Below are 5,173 nucleotides of genomic sequence, written 5' to 3' on the forward strand. Positions count from 1 at the left end.
CTCCAGCGCCATCCATTTTCAGGGCTAGTTGATTCGGCAGGTGAGTTGTTACACACTCCTTAAGCGGATTCCGACTTCCATGGCCACCGTCCTGCTGTCTATATCAACCAACACCTTTTCTGGGGTCTGATGGCGTCGGCATCGGGCGCCTTAACCGGCGTTCGGTTCATCCCGCAGCGCCAGTTCTGCTACCAAAAGTGGCCCACTTGGCGTCTCGCATTCCACGCCCAGGCTCCAGGCCAGCGAGCGGGCTTCTTACCCATTTAAAGTTTGAGAATAGGTTGAGATCGTTTGGCCCCAAGGCCTCTTGTCATTCGCTTTACCGGATAAAACTGCTTGTGCGGCGGCGCCAGCTATCCTGAGAAACCGGGAGGAACCAGCTACTAGATGGTTCGATTAGTCTTCGCCCCTATACCCAGGTCGGACGACCGATTTGCGTCAGGACGCTACGGGCCTCCACCAGAAGTTTCCTCTGGCCGCCCTGCCAGGCATAGTTCACCATCTTTCGGGTACCATCGCGCGCTCTGGCTCCACCTGCCCGGTGCGGGCCAGGGCGGGCGGTGGTGCGCCCCCGCCGGGCGGGGATCCCACCTGAGCCGGCGGGCGCGCGGCCGCCACCTTCATTGCGCCGTGGGGCTCGAGAGACACCTTTGACTCGCGCGCGTTAGACTCCTTGGTCCGTGTTTCAAGGCGGGTCGGGTGGGTGCCCGACCTCACCGCGGACCTCGGCGCCACTTATGCGGGCGGATCCCGCCCTGGCGGCGCGGCGCGGTCGGGGCGGACTGAGGACAGTCGGTCCCGGTCGGCGCGCGCGCCCGGGGCGGGCCCGTCCCTCCAGCGTCGGCAGGAAAGCGCGAGGACACTTCCCGCGGCCCGGGGGTAGCGGCAAAGTCGGGCGTGGGGGCTCTGTAAAGCGGCGGCCCCGGCTGAGAGCCGCCTGCCACCTTCGCCCCGGCCCTTCCTGGCCAAACCGGCCGGTCGCGGCGCACCGCCTCGGAAGAAGTGCACCCGGCGGCGGCGGCGTCGGACGGGCGGCGTTCCCGGTCAAGGGATCCGGCGCACCAGCGCCCGGGCGGCGGGCCCGCCGAGCTGAATCCTCCGGGCAGACCGTGCGGACCCCACCCGTTTACCTCTTAGCGGTTTCACGCCCTGTTGAACTCTCTCTTCAAAGTTCTTTTCAACTTTCCCTCCACGGTACTTATCGACTATCGGTCTCGTGCGGTATTGTATAGATGGAGTTTACCACCGCTTTGGGCTGCATTCCCAAGCAACCCGACTCCGAGAAGAACCGCGCACCCGGCGGGAGGGGGCCTGCTACCCGGCCTCACACCGTCCACGGGCTAAGCCTCCATCAGAAGGACTTGGGCCCCCGACCCGCGCCGAGAAAAGCGGTCTTCTGTCGCCACATGTCCCTCGCCGCCGTGGCCGGGCGGGGATCGGCGCTGGGCTCTTCCCTCTTCGCTCGCCGCTACTGAGAATCCTTGTTAGTTTCTTTTCCTCCGCTTAGTAATATGCTTAAATTCAGCGGGTCGTCTCGTCTGATCTGAGGTCGTTGTCGGATATGGGTTAGGAGCGGCGGCGCGCGCTGCTGCTGCGGGCTGGCCTGAACAGGTCTCGTTCGCGCGCCGGGCAGAGGCGCCGGCGCGAGGCGGGCGCGAACCTCCGTTACGCGCGGGCGTCCGAGGCGGAGGGGCGGGGTCCACGTCGGCGGGCGACGGAGGTGGCAGACACCCACCGGAAGCCGCCGAGAGGAGGACGCCGCTCGGTCCCAGACGCCTGGGGGGACGCCGACCTCCCCCCCTCGTGGGAGGAAGCGGGAAGCGCTCGACTCCGCCGAGGAGGCGTGCCCGTGGCGGTCTGCGCTTGGGAGGGCGGAGGGCGGGGAAGCCCCCTGCGGCGCTCCAGCGCGCGGGACCGGAGGTCGATCGATGGGAAGCGACCCTCAGACAGGCGTGGCCCGGGGCGGACCGGGGCGCAAAGTGCGTTCGAAGTGTCGATGATCGATGTGTCCTGCAATTCACATTAGTTCGCAGCTGGCTGCGTTCTTCATCGGCCTTACGAGCGGTGATCCACCGCTAAGAGTCGTACTGCGTTTGAGTTTAGCGCCGGGGCGGGCGAACTGCACAGGCTTGTGTGGGTTCAAAAATACAAAGTGTCGTTCCCGGACAGGCGCCCAGCGAGAGGGGACTTGAACCCACGGTCCCGAAGGCCTGCTGGGTACCCGCCGGGGTTGGCAAAGCAAAGTCTTTCAGAGGCTCGCGGCCTCGGCCCCACCCGTGCCAAGGGGTGGGGCGCTCGTGACCAGGTTGCTCAAGCCTCCGCGGGGGTGCGTCAAGCCTCCCAGGAGCAGCGTTCCCTTCTCGCGGATCCCTCTCTCCGCCGTCTTAGGTTTTTGTGCGGTTCTTTTGCCGTCTTGGATGTTTGGCGGCAGACCTCTCGGAGCCACGGCCGCTGGAACATAGAGTAAAATAGGATGGAGGTTTTTACCCGGACGGGCGCCCCTCCTTCGCGGGAGGAGACTTTGAACCCACGGTCCCGGAGGCCGTGCGGGTACCCGCCAGGGCCCCGGCTCGGCCCCGCGCTGGAAAGCAGGGGGCCCGCCGAGTGCAGCGACAGTCAAGTTCTCTCGGATCTCTCTCTCTCTCTCTCCGCCTTAGGTTTTTGTGCGGTTCTTTTTGCCGTTTTGGGTTTTGCGCGGCAGACCTCTCGGGCCACGGCCGCTGGATCATAAGTAAAATAGGATAGAGGTTTTTACCCGGACGGGCGCTCCTCGCCAGCGGGAGAGACTTTGAACCCACGGTCCCGGAGGCCGTGCGGGTACCCGCCAGGGCCCCGGCTCGGCCCCCCGCCGCTGGAAAGCAGGGGGGCCCGCCGAGTGCAGCGACAGTCAAGTTCTCTCGGATCTCTCTCTCTCTCTCTCTCTCTCCGCCTTAGGTTTTTGTGCGGTTCTTTTGCCGTTTTGGGTTTTTGAGCGGCAGACCTCTCGGGCCACGGCCGCTGGATCATAGAGTAAAATAGGATAGAGGTTTTTTTACCCGGACGGGCGCCCCTCCTTCGCGGGAGGAGACTTTGAACCCACGGTCCCGGAGGCCGTGCGGGTACCCGCCAGGGCCCCGGCTCGGCCCCCGCGCTGGAAAGCAGGGGGCCGCCCGAGTGCAGCGACAGTCATGGGCGCTCGCGGTAGGTTGCTCAAGCCTCCGCGGGAGGTGCGTCAAGCCTCCCAGGGGAACGGCGTTCCCTTCTCGCGGATCTCTCTCTCCGCTTCGTCTTAGGTTTTTGTGCGGTTCTTTTGCCGTCTTGGGTTTTTGAGCGGCAGACCTCTCGGGCCACGGCCGCTGGATCATAGAGTAAAATAGGATAGAGGTTTTTACCCGGACCAGGCGCCCCTCCTTCAGCGGGAGAGACTTTGAACCACGGTCCCGGAGGCCGTGCGGGTACCCGCCAGGGCCCCGGCTCAGCCCCCCCGCTGGAAGCGGGGGCGCCAGTCTGGCGACAGTCAAGTTCTTTTTTTTTTTTTTTTTTCTTATCGCGCTCTGCGCTTTCGCTTTCGGTGCTCCGGAGGGGAGAGGCCGCGCCGGAGCCGCCGGCCTCTGCCGCGCACCCGGAGCTTGAGACGGGGGGGAGGTGGGCTAGGCCTCCCCGCCCGGGGCGGTTTCGCTTTGGATCGGGCCGGGCCGATAATGATCCTTCCGCAGGTTCACCTCGGAAACCTTATTACGACTTTTACTTCCTCTAGATAGTCAAGTTTGATCGTCTTCCCGGCGCTCCGCCCAGAAGCCCATGAGGGGGCGGCGAGGCGGTCCGAGGACCTCACTAAACCATCCAATCGGTAGTAGCGACGGGCGGTGTGTACAAAGGGCAGGGACTTAATCAACGCGAGCTTATGACCCGCGCTTACTGGGAATTCCTCGTTGATGGGAAATAGTTTCAATCCCCAGTCCCGATCACGAGCGGGGTTCAGCGGGTTACCCGCGCCTCTCGGCGCAGGGTAGACCTGCGCTGATCCGCCCATTGTGGCGCGCGTGCAGCCCCGGACATCTAAGGGCATCACAGACCTGTTATTGCTCCATCTCGCGTGGCTGAACGCCACTTGTCCCTCTAAGAAGTTTTTGACGCCGACCCAAGTGGCGCGCCACTATTTAGCAAGCCCGGTCTCGTTCGTTATCGGAATGAACCAGACAAATCGCTCCACCAACTAAGAACGGCCATGCACCACCACCCACAGAATCGAGAAAGAGCTATCAATCTGTCAATCCTTTCCGTGTCCGGGCCGGGTGAGGTTTCCCGTGTTGAGTCAAATTAAGCCGCAGGCTCCACTCCTGGTGGTGCCCTTCCGTCAATTCCTTTAAGTTTCAGCTTTGCAACCATACTCCCCCCGGAACCCAAAGACTCGTGGTTTCCCGCACGCTGCCTGCCCGGGTCATGGGAATAACGCCGCCCGGATCGCGGGTCGGCATCGTTCTGGTCGGAACTCTGAGCGGTATCTGATAAATCTTGAACCTCCGACTTTCGTTCTTGATTAATGAAAACATTCTTGGCAAATGCTTTCGCTTTCGTCCGTCTTGCGCCCGGTCCAAAATTTCACCTCTAGCGGTATAATCCAGAATGCCCCGGCCGTCCTCTTAATCATGGCTCCGGGTTCCAGAAACCCACAAAATAGAACCGGAGTCCTATTCCATTATTCCTAGCTGCGGTATTCAGCGGCGGCGCTCGACCTGCTTTGAACACTCTAATTTTTTCAAAGTAAGCGCTTTGGGCCTCGGACCGGACACCCAGCCAAGGGCATCCGGGGCGCCTCGAGGCACGAGGACCTGGGGCGAGGCGGTGGCTCGCCTCTCGGCGGACCGCCAGCCAGATCCGAGATCAACTCACGAGCTTTTTAACTGCAGCAACTTTAATATACGCTATTGGAGCTGGAATTACGCGGCTGCTGGCACCAGACTTGCCCTCCAATGGGTCCTCGCCCATGTGTTTAAGATACGCTCATTCCAATTACAGGGCCTCGAAAGAGACCTGTATTGTTACCCACCGTCACTACCTCTCCGAGTCGGAAATGGGTAATTTGCGCGCCTGCTGCCTTCCTTGGATGTGGTAGCCGTTTCTCAGGCTCCCTCTCCGGAATCGAACCCTGATTCCCGTCACCCGTGGTCACCATGGTAGGCGCCTGATGTAC

The 5,173-nt window shown here is 62.5% G+C and overlaps 1 non-coding gene and 1 pseudogene across 1 annotated transcript in view; both read right to left on the reverse strand.

The window, feature by feature from the left end:
- The window catches only part of LOC122332098, a 3,994-nt gene extending 2,442 nt beyond the window's left edge, over positions 1 to 1,552 (reverse strand). The window contains exon 1 of the ribosomal RNA XR_006248444.1: positions 1 to 1,552. This exon is cut by the window's left edge and continues 2,442 nt beyond it. This is a non-coding gene — a ribosomal RNA (28S ribosomal RNA).
- A 384-nt stretch (positions 1,553 to 1,936) lies between these two features.
- On the reverse strand, positions 1,937 to 2,084 carry LOC122332073 (annotated as a pseudogene).
- Between the last annotated feature and the right edge of the window lie 3,089 nt (positions 2,085 to 5,173).

The sequence above is a fragment of the Puntigrus tetrazona genome, unplaced genomic scaffold (assembly GCF_018831695.1).
Source record: "Puntigrus tetrazona isolate hp1 unplaced genomic scaffold, ASM1883169v1 S000000003, whole genome shotgun sequence".
NCBI lineage: Eukaryota > Metazoa > Chordata > Actinopteri > Cypriniformes > Cyprinidae > Puntigrus > Puntigrus tetrazona.